Source organism: Rhea pennata, chromosome 9, assembly GCF_028389875.1.
Source record: "Rhea pennata isolate bPtePen1 chromosome 9, bPtePen1.pri, whole genome shotgun sequence".
Taxonomy (NCBI): Eukaryota; Metazoa; Chordata; class Aves; order Rheiformes; family Rheidae; genus Rhea; species Rhea pennata.
Genome location: NC_084671.1, coordinates 13,337,152 through 13,364,695, shown reverse-complemented (window position 1 = coordinate 13,364,695; position 27,544 = coordinate 13,337,152). Strand labels below are relative to the sequence as shown.

General features: G+C 44.7%; 1 protein-coding gene across 2 annotated transcripts in view; it reads left to right on the top strand.

Moving 5' to 3' along the window:
• The first annotated feature begins 890 nt into the window (after window positions 1-890).
• The window catches only part of P3H2 (prolyl 3-hydroxylase 2), a 54,870-nt gene continuing 28,216 nt past the window's right edge, over window positions 891-27,544 (top strand). Inside the window, exon 1 of one of the 2 annotated variants that reach the window (XM_062582606.1) lies at window positions 891-926. The gene's annotated coding sequence lies outside the window, so the exon portion shown is untranslated. Of the gene's footprint in view, window positions 927-2,412; window positions 2,434-27,544 lie in introns of those variants that run through there. The other variant, XM_062582605.1, reaches the window with a different exon arrangement.

Here is a 27,544-nt window from a genome sequence, read left to right as displayed (position 1 = left end):
GAGATTATAAAGAAGACATGATGAGGATGTGTTCTCGGGGCCCTGTTGTCCCCGGTGGCCAGTGCAGGCAGCTGCTTTGTGGCACATAGCAGGAAGAGTTGTGACACCTCCCACGCTGTCCTCCAAGTGCAGCTTGCTTTGCAGCTGCTGAACGCTCTCTGTGGGAGAGTCGCTCAGAATTTTTCTTGGGAATTTTGGAATATGTTTTCAGCACCATGTGGATTGGATTAAAGCTGTGATTCCCAGTGGAGCTAGGTGGAATAGGTGTGCAAACCCCAGCCTGCGCGACTGAGTCCTCCTCTACCCCTGTGTCCGTTAGGCCCCTTGAGCCATGAGGCTTTTCTGTGGAGTGGGCAGCCGTCTGAAGTTGACCCAAAAGAACTGAGAAGAGAAAGGCTGTCTCCTATGCAATTCTGCTATTATAAACATCAGCTTAAAGCCTGATGCAGCAGATGTGTGAATCTGCCTAGCCTGTACTGATAAAGGATGGACTCCATGTATCTGGTTTTTGGTAGCGGAAGAGGATGCTGGGGTTTTACAGGACTAAATCTTCCTTGAGGCTGTTCCAGATAACATCATCTGGGTTCTGATTTAACTACTTGATTTTTTGCACCATCTCTACTTGCTTGCCTTGCCCCTGAGGAAGCAGAGGCTCTAATGGAGTGAAGCCACAGCAATTCATTTTAAGGCACGAGGTAACTAGTGACAAGGCTATTTACATATCAAACTCCTTTTTTTTTTTTTCCTGACCCAGTGATTTGGCACTTGAACACAGCTGCTGATTTAATCCTGAAGCCAGCCCTTTCCCAAGAATGGCAATCTCAGCTGCTAGAGAAACTCTTAAGTATGTTGCCTAATTGCTCTTGCTTAATTAAAAGAAAGAACATGACAGATCTCCTGTATTCTGGCTGTGCTACACAAGAGAGGTAAGCAGAGCTGGGCGGGGGGAGGCACAGAGGAAGTCGGAGCAAAATGGTTTTGCAGAAGTTTTAATGGTCTGCCTGAATGCTGCTGAACACTTGCTTCATTGCAGGAGCTGGTGCAACTTTTGCTTTCTCTTTTCCCCCCCTTTCCTTCCCCACACCCAGCATGCTCAGAGCCAGCAGCTTAGCATAGTATAGATGAGATGAGGAGGGGGCTTAGCAAGTCCTGGGAGATCTGTTCCTAGCTATCTCTGGGCTGCTTTGGGTATGTGGAAGCAACCTTCTTGAGGTAGCCAGCACGTGGTTCAGCATGGAGCAGTGCAGCACCATGTAGAGCCACCGATGTGGGTCTGGAAGCAGACTTACAGTGTTTACATACTGCTCTGCCCCTAGCTGTGTTGCTGTGATGTCTGGGCTGTGCAATGCTGTGGCTTCCAGGTCTGTACTTAGCAGGCGTTAAATACAGTCAAGGGTCTTTGCAGCTCTGGTGGAGACATGCCTGTTACTTTACCATTCTGACTCTTTGGCTCTCCAGGCCAGTCTTACAGGATTTTTTTTTTTTTTTTTTGGGGGGGGGTAGCATTCTCTCACGTTTGTGCTAGATTTTGATATCTAAAAGTAGAAAAGACTTAGATGATCCTGATCTCTTTACCAGCTGTGGAGTTATTCTCTCCTGGAAAGCTGGAGACTGAGCAGCACTGGCCTGGCTACAGTCACTGGTGGGAAGTGAAAACAGGAAGGTGTTGATGTTTAAATTCAGTAGCCGCCTACCAGCCAGGTTGTTTATAGCCTTAACCATCTGCTGCAATGGAAAGGCCATGTTCAAGCAGAATATCCATATGTGGGTCTTGGATGGATGTAAAGTGAGTGAATGGATGAATGAGTGGGCGTATTCTTCTGCTGTCTGAAGATAAGTGCTGCAACAACCCTTGTGAGTTCAGAGAGCCATTTAGATCCATCTGCAGAAATGCATTGAGTATTTGCAGTCATTAAATGTCTATTTAGACTTGGAAGAACTAGAACATTTGATAAAACGTAAATGGACAAAGCCATGCTTTTCCACCATCTGCTAAATGCATCGCAGGTAGCAGAGCTGGCTGTGCTGTAACTTTAAAATTCCTGATGCCTCTTGTAGGGGAGAGTTCCCATTGCCTGTGTTACATCATAGCCTAAATATGCAGGCTTCACTGCAGTGCAATAGGATTTAATCCTTTTTCCAGACTAACTTTTAATCCATTTATTTTTAAGTGGGGTGGCCTGTTTGAACATAAATGAATATAAATGTGTGCTTCCCAGCTGGATAACGGCAAGGTGGAAGAAGGCAGACAGCCTGGAAAGAGCCACTGAGGTTTTGAAACAAGCTGCTGCGAAGTGCTTTGATTCTCTCTTTGGTTTTAGTGGGTATATAGCAAGGAAGATACCAGGGAAAATGTGGCTTACACATGTGAATTGTCTTGACCAGAATTCTCCTGTTCATTGTGGAAGTGCATGGGACTCGACAGAGGAAGGGGTGAGAAACTGAATGTCTCTGGGATCTTAATTTTTTCCTATGTGTGCGCTATTGCTGTAGATCTGTTACAGTCTTAAGGTCTGATGAGGTTCTTGGCAAAAAGCTCTTAAAGCAACAAGAACTGGAGTGATACAGTGTTCTTTGGGATTTAACCTACATGAGTAGGCTGATGAGATCTCTCAATGTGTGCTTGTTATCTCTTTCTCATCCAAAATTTCAGGAAACCAATTGCTTATGAAACATAGTAACCTAAGTCCTAAAGGATGCTGCCAGATCAGAGAGAGAGTGAAAAAGACCAGGTCAAGATGCTAAGGTTCTCCTTCCATCCCTAATTATTTCCTGAGCCCAGTTTTTGCAATTCCAGTTGAGTCGCATTCGACCCTGCAGATTATAGGCTCACGTTAGAGTTCTGTTCCTTAGTGCTTGTAAGCATGGGTCCTTCTTTAGAGAATGAAGTCTGCACCTGGTTCTGAGCACAGGTGAGAGGCACAGTCCTACCCTCTTGAGCAAGAAGCCAAGAATTAGATGATTTTCAGGAAAGGGGAAAATGTGCCTTGTCCAGAAATAATTCCTCCTCTCCAACCAGCCAAGAGTTAGATGTCTAGCTGGCCTTCAGATTGTCACTCCACACTTCTGTTTGTTGTTAAACCTGAAATGTGGATGTGCTTTTTGAAACACTAGGATTCTCCATCTTAATAGTAGGTTTAGTTTACCCTAGGCTGCAAAACCCTTTATCTGTTGTCTGCTTTAAGGTATGTTGGGGAATGTCTTTCAGTAACAGAAATTGTATGTTGTTTAAGGTCCTTCTCTCCACACGAGTTTCCAGAGGGGTGGAAGTAAAGAAGTTGTGGTTATGCTTATATATGCTTATATGGCCATGCAGTGTGGTTATAATGCTGTTCTTGGCTTCTATTAATTACAAAGTAATCGTGGAAGCAGGCAAGTTAGAAGTGAAGGAAATGTCTTAGAAGTGGTGGTTCCTAACTGCCACTCAACTTTGTGTGAGGAAGCAGGGGAGATGGGATGAAAAAAAATCTGTTAAAGAAAATGAGACAATGCAGACAAATAACCTTGCTAGCAAGGTGCTACCCTCCACGAGCTAAGTATCCTCACTGACTGCAGCTGGGATGGAAAAACAAATCCATATGGATATATCGCAGGCTTTTATTGATGTGGGATGCAGGCTGGCCCAATCCAGATGTGAGAGGGATCAGCTAAATGTGATCCACTGACCAGGACCAGTGGCAATTCCGTTGAGTCGTTTTACTGATGTGGTACTGGAGAAAATGAGCAATTAAACCCACTGCCAGCCTGTGACTTAATACAAACCTGGAAAGCAGCTACACAGACCTAGGTATTTGGGGACTCCTTTTCCTGTCCATTCCTAACCCCTGGAAATGTCAGATCAGCCTAAGTTACTTAATACCTCTTGGAACTGAATATCTTTGGGTAATGATGGGTAAGTAAAATGATTGATAAGTAAACCAAACAGATGTAATTTCAGTGCTTGAGCACAGCACTTTCAGAATAATACTTTTAAGAATTTTAATGAAAATCTTGGCAGCTTTAAAGGAAAGGAACAGAAAATTATCCTCAAATCTTCTTTCCAGATCTAGGGAACCAAATTCTTCAGGGCACCAGAGTCCTGCTATCATCAGCTTAACACTATGATATTTGAGAAGGTTGAAGTTGGAAGAGTGAGTAAAACTCAGGAATGCCAAACTTGAAGACAGTCTTCTCCAATGAACCTTTCTGGCCTGCAACAATCAGTATTTCTCACAAACTGCAAAGCTTTTCATTGAAAACAAAGCTGCTAATCATTTCACTTATAGCCACATGGACCACAAGTAGACTGCAGACTACAGGAGATGTTTTTTGTTGTTGTTTCTTGTTTAGTCCATTATCTGTACAAGACAGTAAGTGGTGCTTCTGAAACACTTGTTCCTAGCTGTACTGTTCTTCATGCTCGCAGTGGGGCTGGTACCAGCTCAATCTGAAATGGGGAGAAGCTCAGGGTGCTGTCTAAAGCAGGTCTGTGGCAAGCCTGTGCATGGGGCTCATGGCATGGGATCAAGTTCAGCTATTGGAAGGGGAAAATAGCCTGAAGGTTCAGAGATAAATGAACTATTGATACTACTAGAAGTGTTGACAGCTACTGGCTGGTGGAAGCTGATGTATGTGTCTTATGCCCTGAATTTCTGTTTTCTTGTAGCTAATCCTGAACCATTCATGGATATGGAAGAATTAGCATAATGTCAGTTTTCAGAGAAACAGTTTTGTTTCAACTTGTGGCTGACAGCTCCTGGAATCTCTGACATCTGCCATCAGTGAAGCTGGGAAAAGTGGCAGGAGCAATGATTTTTACAATGGGTTGCATATGGAGTAGCTGGTTTGCATCCATCCTCTGTGGCAGCTCAGCAGGGATAGCAGCCATGCAATCTCAAAGGAGTTTATTCACCCTCATGGGGACAGCAGCAACATCAGTGCTGTGTGTGGAGATGGAGCACAGCTGCTCCGAGAGGGTGAAAGATGAGAAATCTCCTGCCACAGCCTCCCCCAGGCCTCCCAGCACGTATCCCAGAGCCTCAAAGCACCAAAGGCTTTTGACCTTGCTGGGGCAGAGCCAAGGGGGTGCGAGGGCAGGGGGCCGGGAGGGCAAAGGGACCTCATGGGCCAGGAGGCCAGTGCTGGGTGAGGTCAGAGCTGTTCCCTTCCCTCAGCGGGAGCAGCAGGAGAAAGGGGAGTCAGTATTTCCAGTTCTGGCTTTTATGCTTTATTACTTCTGTTTTCGGCAGGCTTGTTTGGTTCAGGGAGGGCAGGGGGAGCGGTAGGGGGGCTTCAAACAATGACAGCTCACATTTTCCAGCTGTCAGATATTTAAAGATATTAATTCCCCAGCCCTCCCCTCCTCTTTATTTTTTAAAACAATTTTTTTTTTTTAAATTTTTTTTCAGCCAACTGAAGTGCTGCCAGCAGCTAGCTCAACCTGAATCCTGGCCCAGCTCCCTGGCCTTCCCCTCCCTGGAGACCCTGCTCTGCTGGGCTGTCCCCCATCAACAAGGGGGGGGGGGTGCTCTTTTTTTTTTTTTTTTTTTTTTTTTTAAGGAAGCAAAATCCCCAGCAGCTGAGGCTGGCAGGAGAGAGTTTGGCACTGTCCCTGGGGACAACTGGGCATGCAGTGTGTGCTGGTGGCGGATGGGGAGGGACCCTGGTCTTTCCCTTCCCTGGAAGAGTTGTAAATGTGTGTAAAGTACGTGGATGTGTGGGAGAGACGTCTCTTTCTTGAGAGCAAGGAAATGATCTGTTTTGTGTATGGAAAAGGCATCTCCTTTGTGCACAGACTACCGAAAGCAGCAAAATCCATCCACTCTTGGCATCCTAGAAAGGGGGGAAGAGAGTGCTCCGGGGTCTGCCTACTTCAGCACCCTGCTCAACCGCGACCACTGTCTCTAGCTTTAACTCTTTGCTGTAACTGCCCAGCTCCTTCTTGCAAATGCCATTCAGATTTGCATTGATCATGCGCAGAGCCTTCTCCTGCCACCCCAATCCCGTGGCTGTCACTGGGCTGCTGGGTAAATCCCCGAGCTGTGAGCAGCTGAGGTTTGCTGAGCCTTGCTGCAGCCTGGATGTTTCCAGATGGGCAACTGCACTTGCGAGTGCGCTAAGCCCTGCTACAGCCTAGTTGGGCTTCCAGTTAGTGCCATGTCCTGGTACTTATCTCTCCCCTTTAGGCACATTTGAGAGCTTGTCCTTGAGCTATTGCTTGAGCACGTTGAATCTGTAAATGATGAGAATGGTAGGACAGTCAGTTTGGGGCACTGCAGGAGCTCTGTGAAACATCTGATCCAGAGCAAGTAGGAAACAAATGATGTGCTGGGGCAGCAGGTCTGCCCAGGACTGGTGTCAGCTCTGGGATTTTGTTACGGGCTCCAACTGCCTTGCCGAGTCACTTTATTCTTGGGAATTTACAGACAATTCGTATATTCAGCCTTCTTTGAGGGCAAGTCTAGGGAGGGACATGCTTGATATAGAGAGAATAAGGAAAATTAGCTCTGGACTGTCCAGCTCTTTGAATTCTGAAGCTAGGGTGCGTCATACCACCTCCTGTGTTTAAAACCACCTCCAAAAGGAAAGATCCTTTTTAGCTAGCTTTCACTCCAGGCATAGTTTGTCCATTTTATATGTGCATTATAAGTGCATTTAAGTCTACAAATATGTAGTAACATGTCAGCTGCTATGAGCATATGTCTGTGTATGAGCACATGGACATGTTTGAGAGCGCTGAGGTTTTGAGGTTTGCATTTCAGAAGATCCTGCTGAAGCATACTTATGATGGGCCCCATATCCTGGGCCGCAGTGTGCCTGCTGGATATGTGCTCTTTTGTGCACACTGCTTCAGTCTCGTTATGTTCTCGATGGCTTGCACAAGCTCTGGAAAAAAAATTATAAAGAACTTCCTTTTCCCCAGAGAGCCTGGGATCTGTGCATCAGGATTGATGGGCAGGTGGGGATGTGACAGACGCAGTAGGTAGTGACATCAAACAATGTTGGAAAGTCTAAGCTGCCATTCTGTACATCAGTGAGGAGATGTCCACAGCACATCCATGGGCGAAAAGGCCATCCAGCTTGTGTTTCCTGGGGGTATATTGAAACTTGGAGATGCTTGTTAATTTGGCAGCATTCCTGAAGCAGCAGCGAGGAGAATTGCCTTGGGGCAGCAGATAGGACCCAGTATCCTGTTGCTCACAGACCTCCCACTGTTCAGGAGAAAGCACAAATGTTAAGGGCACTTGAACACTGTCATTCTTGGAGACCCCGTTTTGTTCCAGACCATTGCACCTCAGGCTTCTCATTTTTGCACTACTTCATTTTCTGCTTGACTACCATTAAAAGCAACATGCTATTTTGACATCATTTGTGGTAGACAGGATTAATTAGATTTTTTTTTTTTTTCCGTGACAATATCTGCCTTGCCTGCTTGGGAGCAGATACACCTGCATGACCGGTTTTGCAGTGAGATTCCCCCAAGACCTGTGACACAGGATCTCTTTCCTGATGCTTGTCCCAGTCATGGAGGGTTGTGGGGAGAAGTGAGCCTCACCCTGTCAGCCTTCTTGTTCTGAACTGCCACCTTCCCGTTACTAATTTGGCTATAAATCTCAGCTGTGGGTTGAAACTTGGCAAAGAAAGCTTTATGCAAAGTTGGGGGGTGGGGAGAGAGTCTTTTAGGAAGCATCCAGGACCAAAGATGTAAGCACAGGAAGAAAATGAGGTTTGCCTTAGTTGCAACTGTGCTCTGAGATGTGTTAATTAGTAGGGAAGTTTTACACTAAAACTTTTCCTCATCACTGCTGATGATTAGAGATGCTGTTTGCTTATTGTAGTTCATCTTGCTCACTAAACTAAACTGCAGTTGTAAGGGATGGGTTGGAGAGGGGAGCTGGGCTGGTGACACAGCACTTCTTCAAGCAGGGCTAAGCTTGCTTTGCCTGTGTCCTAGCTGGTGTTGTGCAGATGTCGCCAAACCCAGCTAAAGGGCTCCCTGGCTTACCAGCACGTGTCTGTGGCACTCTGCTTGCCACAACTATGCCGCTGTGGCTTTGGAGTAGGCATGCTGGCTGCTGGCTCAAACCGTGGGCGCAGCTCTTGTGTCTGCCCACGCTGAGCCCGTGGACATTGCACCCAAGCAGCCTGTCCTATTTCTTGTGTCAATATAATGGTTGTAAACCAGCCTCCCTGAGATGCTTATAATGTGCTATTATTAGGGGGGGGGGGAAATCTGTCTATGATCTCTGCTTGAAAGACTGGAAAAATGGGGTCTGCCTTAAATCAACACAAAGCAGAGAATTAGCCTGTGTTTAAAACCAATCTGAACCCTTGTCATGGTGCCTCTAGCTTTCTTCACAGTGGTATGATTTATAGGCAGGGTATTTATGCTAGTTTCAGATTTCTTCTCTCAGTATTCATAGTCTGTTTCACACTGATCTGCTGGACATCTGACGCCTTTTTGCTAGCTAAATACATAGTTGAGTCACGTTAGAATCATTCATCTTGATGCTCACTTTATTTTGAACATCATAATGAAAAAAAAAACTCTTATTTCCTGGGGAGTTTACAGTTTAAGGTCCTCCTTGCCCCTTGTACAGATTGAATATAACCATCTAGGTAACATATGGAGTTAAGCCTCAACCATAGAGGACAGAAGCCATATAGGTGCCTGTAGCCACCTCTTCATTTTTACAGTGATGCTTTGAGGCAGAGGGTCCCTGCAGTGAGGAAAAGAGAAAGAAGCATGAGCTGGAGGGGAGCAGTGTGTGTCTGCTAATGCCAGCTTGCCCACATCTCTGCTGTTGCAGGAGTCAGCAAAGCTAGATACAGCAACTAGCTATTTAGCCAAGACTGAAACAGCTGGACTTAATTGCCAAATTTATGCACCCTTCTCTTCTCCCAGTGAAGCTGGGGCAGTGAAATGCCTTTGTCAGATGCCAGCTAAGACCTTTCTGTCTTCGTAAACTGCAGAAGTGTCTCCAATAACTATGTAGGTGGGCAACTTCTTGAGGGAGAGTTTGGGAAGAGGCTTTGAAAGAATGGGTATATCTTGAATATCTGTCTTCTCTGGGGCACTTTACCTATAGCTGTATTTTGAGCCCCATTAAAGTTAGGAGATCTGCTATTGACTGTGGCAGTGAAGTTTTTATCATTCCTGAACATGTATGTGGACTTAGAAATACTGGTATTCTCTGCAGTTGTTGGGGGAATATTTGGGGCAAGTTTTACTGCCTTCTGTGTTATATGGCCAGTCTGACCAGAGGAGTAGTATGGGAAGCAGCACTATATGGAGTATGTTGACATGTCCATGTAGTGCATCAGCTCATATGCTGTGTGCAGAACATTGGTATGGTCACATTTGTTGTTCTACTAAAACAAGTGGTAAAAAAAAATGTAGAAAAATATTTCACGTGTGCAGGAAAAAGTCACTTGCCCAGAGCCTGTCTCTGTGTCTGTACAGTGATGTGTAATCCTCTAAGGACACCTCTCAAGCTTTACACGCCCTTTCCCTTTTTCCCTGCCTGAAATCCTGCTTCTGGACAAGAGGAGAACCTCTTCAGTCAAACTGAGGAGGATTTTCGTTTGTTTCACCAACTCTCTAATTTAAGTCTCCTTGTCATTTTCTCATTCCAAAACCGCTTCTTTGGCAGGGGCAGGAGAGTTGAGTCATGGTTGTGGGCTGAGCTCCTGTCTCTTGCCCTGGACAGCAGCACTGCGTCTGCTTCAGCACAAACCCACTGGAGAAGCTCTTACCTGATAGATGCAACTGATGCATTAATGTGGAGGTGGGGAAAGGTTTTGCTGGTACAAGTAAGTGAATAGGCTAATGAACAGAATTGCTTGCTCTCATGTATGAGGTCAGATTGCTTTATAACATATTTCTTTCTAGGATGAGGGTCATGTGCTCTCTCCTGGTAATTCCAGCAAACTTCTCCCAAAGGAAAGGGTACTCTTAAAAGTAAAATTACATGGGAAACATGTCTATACAGAGAATCTCTCTTAACATTGTGGGATGGAAAATGAAACCAGATTGTAAGCAAAACTGTTCCTTACAGATTAAATGAGTTTTGCAGAATTCATGTTGAACAGAGGTAGCCTGTCTGCATGGCTCACAGGGCCACTGGTTTCATTCCTTCTGCTGATATCTGAGTATACGCTTCATACCAAACACAGTGCTAGAAGCAAAAACATAGCTCCCTATGCTGTGTCAAGCTGACCCAGGTCCCAGGCTGGGTACGCCTGTGCCAGAAGGAGCTACTGCTTGTTTTTTCAACTGAGATGCAGTTGTGTAAGCTCCAGTTGAGTATTCTATGACATCCAAGGTTTCCTGGAGACACTCCTCCTATCTTCTCACATGAGGGCCTTCTAAGCTGATTGTTAAGGATCTTGCTCCTGTGTTCCACTGCTAGAAGCAACCAGAGAAGGTAAATATGCAGATCCTTGGAAAAACAGTCTGGCGACTGAGTCGGTAGAAATGCAAACGACTGCTTCCAATAACAAACCCTGAGGTTTTATGGCTTGTGCATGCCAACTTTGAAGGAAGATGTAAAGTCAAATATTTGTGTCACTTTTGGCGGTTACTCTGAAGAAAGTCCTCTCCGTGATACATTGAATCCTGTCCTCTACTCTCCTGTTTGTTAGCTTTAGACCTGGTGCAAAACAGCAAGACCCCAGTGTATTAAACATGAGTGGACTGTGTGCCAAAAATCTCTCTCAATCTGACTTAGTTTACTTGCTTTTTTTGCCCCACACTAGGAGATCTAAGCTGTAAATTAGTAATTTGTTGTATTAAGCAGCTGTTGGCTAAACTGGTGGTTCTTTTGCCCTCACACTCCTCAGTGGTTGTGATGCCAAGAGGTCATGGGCTGCAAGCCTGAGGACATAGTGTGCAGATGATGGTGTCAGGATCCATGAATGCAGCTGGGAGTGGAGCTGGGTTGCCACAGCAGCATTGGCTTCTCCAGGAGATGTGTTTTTCCTCTCTACAACTCTCAGAACAACCTGCCCAGGCTAAAGACTTCATCACTTTTTTGTTCCTATCTGCATCCTCATGAGCACCTTGTTGAGGCTCCCAAGAGGATGTGGCTGAAGAAGAAACATCACTGCTGTCCACCTGGTCTAGTAACCATACTGCCACTCACCAAGGACCTTGGGCCACCTCTGCAGTTCCCAGGTCAGGAATTGAAATCTCTCTGCTTTGAGAAGTTCACAAGACTGAAAGCCCAGAACTTGAGAGGGGTTTATGTTGTTGATTTTGAGAGGACAGGGCTTCCCTGAAATTAGGGGCTGTTTTGTGAAAGTGAGTTTGTTGTATGTACAAATATGGGGACAGATCTTTGAAGCAGAGCTCTGCCCATTTGTGGGCAATGGATCTGGCCTGCTGGACACTGATTTTTGGCACCAACCTGAATTTAGAAATGCCCTATGTTCTGTCAATGTTACCCTCAAGGGGAGGGAGAAAAAAGTTTTAAAATAGAGCTGTACTTTGCCATGGCAATAGGTTTGTACTTACCCATTTGTAGGAGTCCTGAGAGGGTGAACACTTTGGGCCATGAAAATTTGCAGGGAGCCCATGGGAATGAGCTGCTTGAATGCTCTGGAGAGAAATGTTGGTTCACAGTTATTATGTGTCTTCCTGTGAAGGTGATAAATGGGAGACAAAAACAGTGACGTCCTGAAACAGCACCAAGTGCTATTACTCCTGTGCAAAACATACAGCACTGTAGGAAAAGCATAATAGTCTTTGCCTCTCCTTTTATACCTGTGTAAAGAATTACAGTGGGATCCAGGCATTTGGGATCTTAATCCCAAAACAAGATCTGCAAAGGTTTCCTAGCTACCTTCCATCCTTCATGGAGAAGTCTCCTTGTCCTGCTGCTGCAATGGAGACCTAACCTCCTGCCCAGATGGGAAGTGACAATGGGGCTTGGCATTGCAATGTCACAGTGATGGTCCCTTCCAGGGACGACACCAGGTGAGAAGCAGGACTCAGTGTGTTGGCTTATAATGTGGGAGAGAAGCAGTTGAGAGGAATGCTTTACGTTTCTGATGCGTAGTGTTAAAAACAAATAAAAAGTCCTTCTGACAGTCTCTTTCCTTCATCCTTGAGAAGTGTTGTAGCCTGCTTGTGCCATACAGAATTTTGCCCGCAAACTCGATGACTTTCAGGCTGGCCAAAACCACTGTAGACAACAATGAACCCTTTGAATGCATTTTGGGACAGAGTGCTGTTTTCTTGGAGGAGGAAAGGGAAGGGAGGCTGGTACTTCGGTTTCATATCAGCAGCCGTCTGGTGAGCTCCAGATGCTTTCTGTGGATGACAAGGCACGATGCAGTTCATATGTACTGGTTTCCAAAAGGGAAGACTGCTCAGGACGACAGGTTTTTCTGTAGAGCCATAGTGCAGCAAGACTTGAGGCAAGTTTTCTGCCCTTGCTCTGCAGTTTAAGATATTTTTTAAAATACCATGGGAATCTGTGAAATTGGTATGCTGTGATGTGTCAGTTGTTGACACAGCAACATAATGTTATATCATCACTTATTTCCTGCATGAGTAGTCATAAAACTTTCTGCATGATTCAACCCCATCTGCTTTCTGGAAGCTAAGCTTTCTAGTATCATTCTTGTCCTTTCTGTCTTCCTCTTCCAGGCTTGTCTCTTGCACCTTCCCTTTAGCTCCCTCATGAGCTTTATAAGTGTGAGAATTGTTTAAAACCTTCAATTGACTTGGATGTCTTTGAAAAAGTTGCCCGTGGTTTTGCTTGTGCTTAGGACTGTAGTGACTAGCTGGTGCAGAGGACCTTGCTCTGAGCTCCATCTTTGGACCATTGTCATCAGGTAAATAAGTAAAAATTTTCCAATAAGAGGACTAATGAAGGTGCCAATGTATCTGTATTTCTCTGCAGTTAGTAGGCATATTAGTTTAGCCCTCTTTTCTGCTTGGACTAGGACCAGAAGTGCTTGTAAGCCAGTTGTGCCACTGGGTGCATGAGAAAGGCAGCCTGCTCGGCTGCACACAAATGAGCATTATGCCAGCTGCCTTGAAATCTTGGTTTCAAAAGTCCAGGCACAGTTTGCAGGGGAAGCAGAAGGGCAGCCTCAGCACATGCCTGAAGTGGAATTTGGATCTCAATCTGCAGAGAGGTATTTGCCTTGTCCTGCCTTCGTGCCCAGGTAAATCAAGGTGCAAAGACTATCTGTAGCTCATTTGGGACTCTGGGCTTTTTTGGTGCTTCACTGAAAACATCTCGCTTTAGTTTTTTGGAGGAGTCAAAAGCTGCTGCTGCTGCTGCTGTGGGGGTCTCTTGGTCTGGCATGAAATTTAGCCTAGGGCTCCTGAAAACTGAGGTCTATGTTGTCCCTCCTAGCCTATCACAAGACAATGCTTTTGCTGCTGCTAGGGCCCCATAAATCAGACCCTTTTTCACAAGCCAGCACAAGGACAAGTTTCTTGGTGCAGCCAGGAATCAGACATACGGAAGGTCTCACGCTAAACAGCTTTGGAGAGCTGCTGAAGAAGGAGCTTGGCTTAGGTCTTATGTCAAGTAGAGTGAGGGAGGGAAATGTCTCCAGCTTGTTTGTGGTCTGGCAGCCAGAGAGGTGTCTGCTGCTGTCATTGGAAACCAGTTTTTTTTTAATATATGCCTCATTCCTGAGATGTTTCTGCTGTGCGCGCCTGTGCGGCAGCCCTACAGCATAAGCTGACTGCACTCCACCAGACCTCAGGGACTTGCTTTGCTCCTCAGCCCAGCAGAGCTGCAGCACTCTCGACCCACAGGGTAGTGTATATGGCTGACCTAAAAGGGAGCCATGGCCAGAGAGTCAAAGGAGAGGGCCCAAGTGCTAGGATTGCCTGTCAGTGGTTAAACCCCAGCTTCCTGTCTCAATTTTACAGTTAGCAAAAATAGACTTTGTTTGCCAGGCTTCATTAGCAACGTCTCTTAAGATGGCCAAATACACAGGACATTGTCAAAAGAAATGAAAATGAAGTCTTTCCTGTAGTAGTTGCAGACAGAACTAGGCCTTGTCCAAGCTTGGTACCAATGTGTGTTTATTGCACACTGCACCAGAGGTTTGCTAAGGAACAGTGAGGGAGGGTGTTGTCCCCTGCCTTCTTATGCAAAGCCTTTTCCCTGTCCCCTGCTATTGGGCACTTCAGAAACCTGGTAAGCCATTGAGCTTGGTCTTGGTACCCCATGAACATCACAGCTCTGGCCTCAGGGGTTGAGCTTTTCCAATCTGTGGATCCAGAGGGAGCCTGGTGTACCCAGTGCTGGTACCTCCATTGGCTCAGTCCAAGTCAGCCCTCTTTTCCCAGAGGTGAACTGGGACAGGCAACTCTCTCTGAACTGCCCTTGGGCTGCTGTGAAGTTACTTTGCTGGAGTTTCCCTGTCAGCATGCTTCGTGGGCAGCCAGAGCTTGGCTTTGCAGCCAAACTGCCTGGAACACAGCTCCAACAACTCCCTGGCTCAGACCTGAGCAGCAAACTTTGCTTCATGGTTTGCAAAGTTGTTTCAGTATTAAGAGCCCCACTTCTTCGCTCCCAGAAGAGGATTGAGAGCATGATGTGCTTTGCAACCATTGCACGAGCTGCAGAGACGAAGCACTCCCAAAGAGTGGTGCTGAGGGATCGGGGAGATGGTTCTCTTGTAAGAAGCATCTGCAAATAATAATCCAGACTGCAATATTGGTGCTAGTTATGCAAGTCTACCCACCCATTTGCCGAGCAAGTTGCCATTTAGGTCTTGCAGATTTTGTTCTGGGGCTATATTTATTTTGGATGGGAAGATGTATGTTTTCAGTGAATTTACACCTGTGGTGATTTATGTTTTGAGTTAGCATTAGCAACAGCCAAAACATATTTGTCAGAAATTCTTCTTATTTGTCCTTTTTATAGCATCTTTTTTTTCCCTCATTTTGATGTCTGATCTGCTTTTTTCAACAGTAGTCTAGTTTGGGAGCAGATGAATGTTTTTTCCAAAAGCTTCTTGAAATGAGCAGCTGTTGCTCACTAAATGAAACAAAAGGACATTGTGAAAAGTGAGTCCAAAGTGAATTTTTTTTAGAAAAACATAAATATTATATTATGGTTAAATCACATGTGCCAGCAGGCTAAATGAACACATGAGACAGCACACTGACTTGCTCTCCCCCTTCATGCTTAATTCATCAGTAGCTGGCAGTAAATTTGTGTTTACTATAGAAATGCTTCGAAGTGGTGCTGCTCCAGCTCTCGGTAGCCTCGGGGTGTTAGCCGTGCTCGGTGGCGTGCAAAGGGCTGGGTGACGTAACGTTTGCTACGTCGTCTGCCTGCTGCTGTTAACCTGGACCAGGACATAGGTTAGACTTTTGGGGAAGTTAAGCGGGCTAGTTAAGCTTGGGGCTTTGCTAGCTGCTCAAGCTGAGAAAGTGTGCACTGAATCTCATGAGAGACTAGGTATGAAATTATGGATTATTACCTAAGCAATGACGTTTTATATGTGTTTCTAAGTTAATATTAGAACAGTCCCTGAGCTTATTCTAAGGGGCTAGTCTTCTGGAGATGCCATCTTTCAACTGAGATGCAAAACATAGATCCGCCTGTCTTGTTGTAATGAGATTTCTCAGGCCTCTTGGTGTCAGCTCAGGAGTTCGGGTTGAATCCCAAAGGATACTGTTGCACCCTGGCTGCTTTGCGGTCTTCTGTGACTTTGGCTATGTCCTCTGTTCCTGGCAGCTGCAGCCCCAGATCATCTTTAAATAAGTTACAGGATCATTTTGAAACAGATGAGGATTACCATCATTACCAATGTTTATTAATATAATTAACAATATTTTTTTTAATTTCTGTTAAATCCCAGCCTTGGCATATTTGTTTCTTTAAACATTCTTTCTCTGCGAGGGGAGACGCCAAACTCGTTACCAGACAGTGAGACCAGTTTGGTTCTGTTGCTCCAGGCCAGAGAAAGGCGGAAAGTTAGCAGCATGAAGTCTGCTAAATGGCAGAGTTCCTCTGACTTCATCTGCGTCATGTGCTGTCATTGGAGCTGTGCACAGTTTTTCTGAAAAATATTCTTTTTTGAGGGAAAATTGGGTTTTCAACAGAATGAAAATATTTGCAGAAAGCAAGAGTGAATCAACATCTGGCAGTTTCTTAGCCACCAGATTTTCTTCGAACTTGTGCATAATTGTCTTTTAAGGAAAAAAAAAGTTTTGTGCAAATAAAATCTTTATTGTCGAACCCTGATTGATTACGGACACTTGCTTTTCCCTTAATTCTGCTACCTAATCTTGGCATCATCTGCCTTTTGCTCTTAGCTATTTCAAGTGCAGATATATATATACATATATATATATGTATGAGAGAGATCGTCTCTCTCTCTCTCTCTCTCTCTCTCTCTTTTTTTTTTTTTTTTTTTCTTTTTCCATAAGGGGTAGGAGAGATCCTACCCACGTCAGAGGCTCCTCAGACAGACTACTTTTTGCCACAGATTGTGGGGGGAGTGGGAAGCCACCCCTCTTTGGCAGCACTTCAGAGTGGCAAAGATGTAGCTAGGCTTGACCCTGTTTGACTTCTTTATAGATCTCAGTCTCTATAAATTGCCTTTTATGGTATTTGACTTTCAAAAAGGAACTAGGGTGTGGATGGGAACAGTGACAAAGAACCACTTACAAGGACTGAATGAGCTCTTACAGGAGACCAGCGCATAATTTTAAGATCAACAGAAAATATTGTAGTATCTTAAGCCCCTGAAACTAAGTGTCCTAGTGATGTCATTCAGCCTCCAGCAACTATGGCCAGAAGGTAATAGTTCATACTGCTATTTAACAGGGAAACTAAGTCACAGAGCTACTTGAGTGACTTGCTGAAGAATTCCCAGTAAGTCAGGACCAGAGCCAGGAATTAAACAACAGAAATCCAGACTTCCAGGCTGCTGAGCAATGTTCAGAAAACTCTGGCTTCTTGCAAGAGAGTGACTTCAGCCGTGTCCTCAGTGAGGGCAGACAGTTTGTCATTTTTTGCATACTTAGAAAATAACTTTGCCCCAGACAGAAGGTAATGTCTCTCAACCTGCCAAGGTGACATCAGTCGTGGGTCTGCAGCTGGGAACTGTTGTGTGGCATGGAATAAAGAAAGGCAGTACTGTGAGTAATAACAAAGTTTGCTCAGGGGGAGGAGGTAATCTGTGCCGACATCCCTGGAGAGACATCGCAGCCTGCGTGTGCAGCCACATGATACTCGGATCCTGCTGCTGGCAGCTCCAGGCTGCTGTACATCCAGCAGTTCCTGGCAACCGACAGGGCTCCTTCGCAGGAGCTCTGCCATCCATCACTGGAGCAGGACCAAGCAGCTTTCTCCCATGTCAGGCAGACAAAAACAAAGCAAGCAATAATGGAATAAACACCTGCTTTACTCCTACAAGTGTCTCATAATTTCTTTAGGATACGGCTTCATGGTGCCTGTGAGATCTAACAAACTAAGGAGCCAGCACTTGGTTAGGGAACCAGTGAAGATCATCTGCCACCATGGGTGCTTTTGAGCTGCTGCCTTGGTGGGAGTTCTGTAAGAATGTGGACATACAGGTATAATAAGCTGGAACTAAACCTGATAGTCAAATTGGTGTGCATTTTAAGCTTGTTTGGGTTGTGGTTGGCATCCAGCCTGGCTCTCTACATTCCTCCCTTCAGTAAAGGAATCTATACGAAGCGTTTAGCTGCTCAAGGGTAGGCATCATGGTATTTTCTCTCTGCACTTGTTCCAGTTGCAGACACAGATCTCCATTCTGAAGTTTTGCTATGCAAGCAGGCATGCAGATGTCCTCATGTTTGGCAATTTATATGAGGACTTTTATTTGTTTATGTGAGCTTGCAGCTCAACAGCCTTTCTTCTGAAGGACTGAGCTCTTCCCTACCTCTGCAAATCACTGCACTTCAAAAGGTGCCGTCTTCTAGGCTGAAATGGGAAATCTGCATTGCTGAAGTGCTATAGCAGTTGTTACAAGCGTGCTTGGCATGTGCTCCAAACACTCATCTGAAGGCAGAACAGCATGGCAGGGTTTCAGGGTCAGGACTAAAATATGTGCCAGTGGAAAGAGGATCTTTGCCAAAACATGTTGAGCCAGCATCACTTCTGGTGTACTGTGGCAGGACAGCACTGGGCCAGGAGCAGTGATGGGGTCCTGCTCATCTTTCTGAGCTGCTGATTCTTGAAAAGCTTTCCTGCTGCTGAGCAACAGACCTGCCTGGAAAAGCAAAAGGGAAGACTTCCAGCTCAGCTGCTGCCTGGCAGCTTGATAATGCCACTGGAACTGCAGGATGAGTCCAGCCAGGCAAGCCAAAGAAATACAAGCATGCATTTGCAATCTCCAAGCCACGTGTGTGATGTCTTGTGGGTTATAAATAAATTGCATCGCTCAGAACAGGTTTGTGAGAGAGGTTAGGAAGTATGGTTGTATAAAAACTTTGGTTCTGTTTTATTAAAGCTGCCTTTGCATTTGTTTCTTCACTGCCAGCACTGGGAAGATTAAAGTGCTGGTTCTAAATGATCTGACCTCCCTTCTAGATTATTCTAGTGAGGAAGAATACAGGCTTGGATCTTTATTGCCCAGGGTAATAGATCAGTGTCTTGTTTCCAGCTTTTGCAGTGGAAGGAAGAAGAAAGGTGAAGCGCTGCCTGCTCTGGGAGAGCAAACTGGAACCAAAATACAGGATCTGTCACAATCAGCCCTTGTGGAGGGTAAAGCTCTTGACAGTTACCAAGGAGACACTCATGTGTCCACCTCCTCTAGGGTTGCCTCTTTGGCTACAAGTGCACCAGCAAAAACCAGACCACAGGTGCCCCAGCCGTGCAGTGCTCCTAATGCTTGTGAAGTGAGTGCTGTAACCCTAGAGGGCCTGCATGCGTCCCCCCCCCTGTTCCTAGCAGGAGAGGGTTGCTGGTTGTGATGGTGAATGAGGCCTCACACAAGAGAGCCTCTTCCCATGCGGCTCTCTTGTCTCACTGTCCAGCCCTTAGAAGGGAGTGGCCTTCATCTGTGTTTTGCATCCCCTCTACTCCTGGGAGCTGGGCAGGAGTGGTGCTAGCTATGTTCACTGTGAGCCTGAGGGACGAGGTGCGGTGCGCTGGGGCTGTGTGCAGCCCCCTCTGTGTTTCTGTAGGTGGTTTCACAATATGGAGATTGTCCAGAAACCTCTGTCAAAGGATGCACACCGCTTAGCACGTGTCTCTTCCTCTGCTTCCTTCCCTGATCAGATCTGCTCTAGATAGATCTCCCATCAGATACGGATGTTGCCCTATAATGTTCACACCCTCTACGTGGCTGGCTGCCTAGAAAGCTCCCAAGTTCTCTAAAGAGGAGGTGAGGGGGGTCTCATGGCTCATGGAGTAAAACTGATGTTGCTGAAGCATCAGAAATATTTTGATTTGATCCCACTACAATTAGGATAGTATTACTTTGCAGTTTATCATTTCTACACATTGATTGACCAGGAGTCTGATCTGACAGCTCTATGCTAAGCTTTATGAGAAGCAGATAGTGGTTAATGAACATCTCGGTGAGCCCTCTGACACAAAAGAGAGATGTGAGAGCGGCACTCTGTGCGGCACATCTGGCAATGAGTCTTTCATCCTGCCATTGGATTGAATGTCTCGATAAAGAAATGTAATTGAGCGGGCTTGTTTTACTACTTCGAGGAATGGCATTAGGAGGCAGAAACCCTGGGATCTGTTTTTGATTTACCACGTGACATCAGATTCCTTACCTGCAAGCTGGGGAAAAATGATACCTCGTTGCAGGGGCCTTGCAGCGCTCAGCTAAGATTAATAAGGGTGAGAGTAGAGATGAAATAGCTATGACATTTTATTGCTATTATTAATAATGTAGAGAGAAGCCAGGGCATCTCTGTGAATAATCTGTAATAGTTTGCCTTTTGAGGTCTGGCTGCATTTTTTTCTTCTCTTACCCTCTACTAATTGGAACAAAGCCCAGCTTTGTAGGTGAAGGGCTCAGAAACCAACATTTCTCAGTGTCTGAATAAAAAGCAGAGTTTCCTGGTGTAATTAGGTCCAGGCTCTCAGGAAATGAAGGCCGTCTAGTTGATAAGTTTTTAGTAATGATTACCAACCTATGGCTGGGGAAAGTCAGCAAAATGTTTTCATTTCAGAAGCAGCAAATCCAGCTGAGACTTGTGGTGTGTCGTGTATGGAGGCAATTGTCCGAGTGGTATGCAGCCTTGCTTGCTAAAGCATGGACCAGATTCAGGCTAGTAAACTCCACAGCTAACTGAGTTACAGCAAGAAACAGGACAGCGTCCACTGTAACATGCTGCCTGGACTGAATGTTGATGTCTTTTTGCAAACTGCTGTTATTTCTTCTCTCAAAGTGGTGCAAATTAATAATAGTGCTCATCAAAGCTCATGGAATTTCAATAGGGTAAGAGTGACTTTTGCAAGGCCTCTTAGTTCCTTTCCAAAAGTAGTAGTTTCATGGGTAATATTGCAAAAGCGAAGCTTGAAAATACATGTGCGTGAGCGTGCAAAACCAGGGTTCTTTGGTGTGGTTTTGTTCCTGTAATCAGCCTTAGCTGTAGTAGTCAGAAGCTCTTAAGGAAGAGAACCTTTTCTCCAACATTTCAGGATCAGATTGCTCTGTGAACATGTAGCAATTTCTACAACACGAAATCAACACAAAGACCGTCTCACACCAGGATGTTCATCATCCTACCAAGAAAGCACCCTTGAGATCTGATGTGTTCTTAGTATGAGTTGAGGTCTCCCCCAATTCATCTGATTCTGTTTCAAAGTGATGCATTTTTTTTCTGGAAAATTCAACCCTCATTTATTCAAATGTTTTTGAGTTTTAGTGAAACTCATTTGGGAAAGTTTGCTGTACTATTGCACTGACTCTTGCCTTACAGGCATATAAATAAGTGTATAGGTATATTTTACAACAACCCCCCACATCTTCTGAAAACTCTAATATTGCCTAGTTGCAGCTCTTTTTCAGCCATACATCTACTCTGGCAACAATAGTATGCTGAAGTCTTAAAATCTCATAAATCCCTTATTTATTGCAGCTTGTATAAATGGGTTCCAGAAAGGATTACATAGTTCGCTGGAGGATAAGTCCATCAGTGGCTTTTAAGCACTATAGTCTGGAGGCAAATTCTGATTCAGGAAGTCTGTAAACTGCTGCTTTCACTGACGATGCGCTCTCTGGGGGGGATCACTGTGTACCTGCCACGTTTCTGCACTCTGCCTATGAGTGTCCACCGCTGGGCGTTGTTGGAGGAAGGTTCCTGAGATACGTCAACCTTTGGCTTGAACTAGCTTGGCAGGTTTACAGGTGGTGCCCCTCACAGGACCTGTCCTTTACTCTGCCAAAAGAACAAGTGAGATCTTACTTATTGCAGAACTGTGGATATATTTTAATTTCCCTTCTTTTACCTTCTGACTTTCTCTGCAAGTATTGCTTTCTTCAGAAAGTAAACACAATGCCAAGATGCTGGCCCAGAAATGGGTGAATCTGTCAGATCAGCATAGGAATTCCTTTGTAGAGATTGCAGGTTTTTCCAGAATCACCTATGACATAAGCTGAATTTGTTTCCATTGGCTTCAAACAGTTCTTCCGTGAGTGAGCAGGGTCTTATTACAAAGCAGTTCAGCAGTTCTCGTGGGCCTAGTTGTAGAGTACATCTTTGTCTGCAGTGATCCAAATGTTACTGGCTCAAGTAAGATGGATATGGATATATATATAGGCAGCTCTGCTGCTTTGCTGTGGTCCCTGAGCTTTCCTGGCTCCCACGGGCTGGCAGAAAGGGGAGGGAGAGGCATTGGACAGCCCATATTCTCTAGCTGACACTTCAACCAGAATGCCAAATTTTTAAACCCCCCTCCTTTTTTTTTTTCTCCAGTGCTTTCTTTCCTCTGTTGTGGCATTCCAGTATCCACTGGCACACTCCCATGTTCTCCCACCATTTTTTTAAGTCTTCCTCAGTCTTTGCAAAATTCTTGCTTAACTACATTGATGAACTGGTAATTTCTTTAACCAAGTCTGCAGTGCCATAATGTCCTTCAGCCTTGCGGTTGTTTCCAAGCAGTCAGCAGCTGGGAGTCGTGATCCGTTGTTTTATGATGCCAGCCCTGGAAAAGGTATTCCAAAAACACTGTGGCAGGAAAAAACGTGCTAGAAAACTATTCCCTTAAGAGACTTCCAAATGTTTTGATGGGGCAGGGAGGTGTATAGTTATACTATGAGTCTATTTTCTCTTTGAGATTTACAGTTTTAATTTGCATCTCCCCTTTGCTGCTCATCACAGTTCACTGAACAGGGAGATAATAACATCTTTCTTAGATGTTCACAGCCCACCCTGAGGGCTATGTACTCTTTGCTTTTCAAGAAAATGCTGTGGCATTAGTAACATAAACTGACCAGAATCACTGTTAGGGTCAGTCGGTACCTTCTGCATGAGATGAACTTTCTATTGCTAAGGTGGAAGGTGGGGAAGAGGTAGATTTCAGGCTTGGGACAGGGCTTAGGCTGCTGTTTGGCAAAGCTCTGTTGATGTAAGAAAAGGACTGCATAAAAGTGGTATCATTTTTTCGCCAGTTCAGCGTGGCTTTCTGGCTCCAAGGTGGTCATGAGTGATCTGCACTTTGTCTCAAAAAGGCATTTTCTAGGGCCACATGTAGCTGTTTGGATGATGTTGAGTAACAGCGGAGAAACATACATGTTTTAGCAGCAAACTTTGGCCCCTGAAGGACATTCAACAGTTCACCACATCTCAATCTTTTAAAGAGTTCTGAAGCATCACTAAACCCTGGAAAGAGAGGAAAGTTTCTGCTACAAGAGTTTTTCTGTTTAGCTCAGATTTTTCTGCTGTGTTTTTCTTAACCGGGTTTTAATTATTATTTCTGTAGAGATATTGATGTGGAAACAGCTTGGTTAGGAGTCTGCTTCAGCACTTGATGTTATCAGCCAGCACAGCTGAACTAGTTGTAATGTCCTAAATTACTGCCTAGGAGGCAGGATGCTAGAGAAAATAAATATCTGAACTGGAAAACTCCTGTTCTATGTGCCTCAAAGAAGGAAGATTTATAAAAGCAGGAAAAGCGTAGAATCTGGAAAACCAGGAGTATGGGAAAGGTCTGCTGATTTAGGATCCAGTCTCTGAATTGCATTGCCTCATTCTTGACAGCATGTCAGCAAAATACAGGCAGAAGTACAGATGTGGAGAAGTATGCTGAAGTAAGTCTTTTTGGCCTGTTCTTCTAGGTACGTGGATGGTAATGGCTTATCGTGCACGGCACCCTGGTAATTCACCATCACTTGTGCAGTATTTGTTAATTCAGTCACAAGAGCGTAACTCTTGTACCCGTGTGGAGAGAGGACGTTGCGTGATGCCACTCCTACATCTGTATCAAAAGACTTCCATCTGTAAAGGATTTTACTGTATGTGCTGCAGTGTTATCTGGCCTTCACCCGTGTCAGAATAAACACTGTTGAGTTTGTTTCCTTGCCGTTGACTCTGTTGTGGATTACACTTAAAGAGAGAAAAGCTGTCTCATCTTGGCTTGGATCTTAGATCCCAGAAGACTGTCTGCAAAGGCATTGTGCAGTGATCCTCTCCCAAATGTCTCCCATTCCATCTCTCTGTCATCACTTTGCTTCAGTTCTCTCATCATGAAGGAGTTTGCTTTGTTTCTAGCCCAAATCAAAGGCCTTTGGGTTTTTAAGAAGACTTTTTGGAAGACTTTGTGGAAATGTAGAATATTGTTATGTTCCCGTGGCATCTTCACTACTGCAAGAGTGCCCGGTCTGCTTCTCTGTGTGACTCACACTTACATGACGCACCCGTCGGTCCTTTTAACTGCAGGTCTTGTTTGGTTTGGTTCCCCTCCTCACCTCCCAGAAGCACGCAGTCAATTTTAGCCTTAATCAAATTGAAACATTCCAGCCTTGACCCTTGCTTCCTTCGTGCACAAAGAGCTCCTCACTGCTGCCGGCTTGCTTAGCCTGATTGCCATCTCTCCTCTCAGGTATTTCCTAGAATTTCTGTCAGGGGACCACCTGTCTCTCTGCCTATTGTCAGTCAATATATCAGATTAAAGCTCATTATTTGTCTAACAGACTGTGGCCTGTGGGATTCTTGCTGGTGGGTCTGCAAAGAGGGGTTAGTCACGTACTGCTTGTTTCCAGCCGCTCAATTTCATTAGCCTAAAACGCGCAGACTAATCCTTGAGTGAAACTTTCCCAGGTGTGCTATGGGGATACTGTAACCACAGAAGAAAGGATATGCATGAGAAAACCTCTCTTTGAGAATGCCTTCCTGGTTTTATACCTTTTAATCTGGCACTGCTTGCTGCTGTATGTATGTCTTTAAGAATATTGCTGCTTGAATACTACTTAACTCCAAGGGCCCCTGGCTTGTCTGTAATTGCCTGACCAAAGACAACTCTGGGGTATAGGAGCTTCAATGGATAACCAATCTGCCTAGAGTCTTCAGGCCTGAATACATCCCACCTGCTCTAATAGAAATTATAAAAGAAGCTCTTATTTGGCTTTTGGTTTACACTAACGTACTTTAAAATAGAGAAAGAACCCACTGGCCTGACATAGCTCTCAGAGGAGCTGATCAGAGTCTTCCTGTGGTCCAGTGTGCAGGATGTTTTGCATCATTGGCAGCAGCAAGACTACTACTTCTTGGCAGCGCAGTGATGTGTTTGCAGCACAGTCATTTTAAATAGGAGACTGGGAGGAAGGGGAGACCATTGCCTAACTATCAGCTGATAGAAAATATTTTTCTTACACAAAGTAGCGTGCTGAAGTCTGCGTACTGCCAGATCCTTTGTTCATATGATCTGAGCTATTATTCACTGGCATGGAGGGAAGATCCCCCTTTAAAAGGGGTTTGTTATTCAACTTTTAGAGATCCAATCCTAGAGGGTTTTTTTGCCAGGAGAGCCCATACTGCATATTCTAGGAATTTTTCCTCATTTAAAATGCTGTTTCACACACAACTTAGTTGTCCTCAGAATATATGAAACAGAACCGAGTGTTTTCTTAGGAAAAAATCTGACTTGGAGCATTTTTCACAATGTCATATCAAAGGCTCAGTAAACACAAACACATTTCCCACTGCCTGCTCCCAGAATGAATCCTAAGATGCGTCAATGTGTTTGAGATTTGTACATGAAGGTTTCCTGCTGGGAGATGGTTTAGCAAGCCCCTTGCCAGCAGTAATGACCTGCTCCATGTGTGGTATTTATTATACCATGTGTGCCTTTAAGCATATTATACACAGCCACAAACATATGAAAATCTTCATTCTTAACTATCCATGAACAGTTTAAGGAGAATTTGTCAGAAGGAGAAGAAATGAAATGCTGGAAGGGAGGGACTAAAGAGAAATCTGGCTCTCAGACTCGAGACTGATTTGTCTCAGTTTAAGTTAAAAGCACCTTTGCACTGATCTTAACCTGAACCTCTGGAAGGTCATAGTATTGGAGTGGTGCTTTTTTGTGCTGCCTAGTGCACTCCCAGTTGGCCTGCAGCCTATTTCTCTCCCCTTGCTCTTGGAATAGGACCACCAGAGCAGGAAGCAGCAAACTGTCTTCCATGAACTTCCGTGAATTATGGTTGTGCTTCCAAGGAAGATATTTTCCACCACCCTTCTCTAAATTCTTCCTCAATGCAAAAGGACCTTTCTGGGAGGAGGATGCAGTTGTTCCACTCTGCGTGTACATAGGAATACTTATGTAAAATGGAGATCAAATGCCACAAGTAAGGGAATTGTTAGGACATCTGATTTATCTCAGATAACTGAAAGAATTTTGCCACAAAGAATGTTTAAATGGTTTATTCCATTCAATTTTAAATTTCCAAGTATTTGCCACTTTCTGGAGACTAATGCAGAATTTAGTCAGCTCTCTTGACTATGTACCTACTAACTGGCATATGTTTGTGTACTGAAAAATTACCTTTTGGGATAACACAAAACCTCACATCCTTCCTAACTTTCCCTTCTTGTGAGATGTTTCCCCTATGCAATTCTCCAGATGGGTTCTGTTTTGGGAGTGGGTCTAGCAGAATGGCTATTCCCTGGAGCCCACAAGAGCTCAATTCTCCTTATGGTTCTGCACTGGCAGTGGGGCATGCAGGGAGGTCAGGCAGCTTTTTGCAGTTGTGTCATACCGTCAGCAGGGGTAAAAACTTCCTGATTAACTTCTCAAGAGAATATCTTTCTTCTCCATTTGTAATATTATATTACAGGGACAAGATCACATGCCATTTATGGCCATCTCATTGTTTGCTGCTTGCGTCTACCCACCTAGTCAGTAAGCTCTACAACAGACAATGAGATCAGTCCTTAATGACACTGAACCTTTTATTCCCGTTGTCATCCGTGCTTTCCAATTACAGAGCCTTCTTCCTCTGTAGAGTTCAGCGCAGCTAAGCCCTTGATACACCACCAGCAATGGAACTATGGAAAAGTTTTAAAAAATAGTACCAGTCCATCAAAACACCTGATGGCTGGGAGATTTGAGACTTTGGTTTCTAGGTCAGCTGAATAGTTCTAATTTTCTTCATTCTCTTCTAAACTAGAAACTTTCTGTTAGGCTCACGCATTTAGCAATAAACTGAGGCTACATGCAGTTAGGTACAGTCTTGTTACAGCAGGAAACTGGGGTTTTGAGGAACCTATCACACTTTCCAGTGTATAAGATTCACTCCTCCCCTTTCCCACTCAAAAAAGAAGTTTAAATTCAAAGTGTGTCTTATGCACTGAATATGCCTTAAGATAGAGCAGATTAGATTATGACCATCACACAGAATGTATAACGGTTGCCCATTTGTGATAGTAGATTCAATGAAAGATGGAAGCAGAGGGAATTTGGTGTCACAAATAGTATGAGGTCTTTTTTGTATCATGTGCGGTATCTGCATCATGTACTACACTGACTCAAGCAGTCAGAATTAAAATTGCATTGGCTACATTCTCTCTAAAATCTGACTATTGCATCTCTTTTGTACTTGTTTTTTGCCTTGAGAAGTACAGAGTGAGCTAGGAGCCGCTTAAGTGTCAGCAGTTGTTCTGAATATAGCAGCTTTCCCTTAGAAGTGGTACTGTTCCACTGCTTAACATAAGAAAAGCGGTGATATGGCCACCATCCCATGCCACCTCTCTGCAAGAGCAGGCTAACACGGCGCAGTGCTTGTTTCCCAAACCTGGCAGTAACTTAGTTCCCACTGCCAAGCGCTAGAGAGCAAACTTTAGAGACCGCAAGTTTACAAAGTCATTGTTGCTACAAACCCAAGTGCTGTTGCATGGCATATTCCCTAGGGAATGGACTGGGGGTTTATACGTGTTTGTTGAGCACCTGGCACAAGAGGGACTTTGGTCAGGATTCATTCATCTGTGAATAATGAGTACAAGTGTGAATTCAAAGCACATGCCCTCGTGTGGAGCTGAGCCAGTCTCAGCTATTTCCAGAGAGATTAGGTGAATTGTCTGGGCTTCGCTGTTACCTCTTTTTGAAGGGAGCAGCAGCCAAAGCGATGATAAAATCAAACAGCAAGGTAG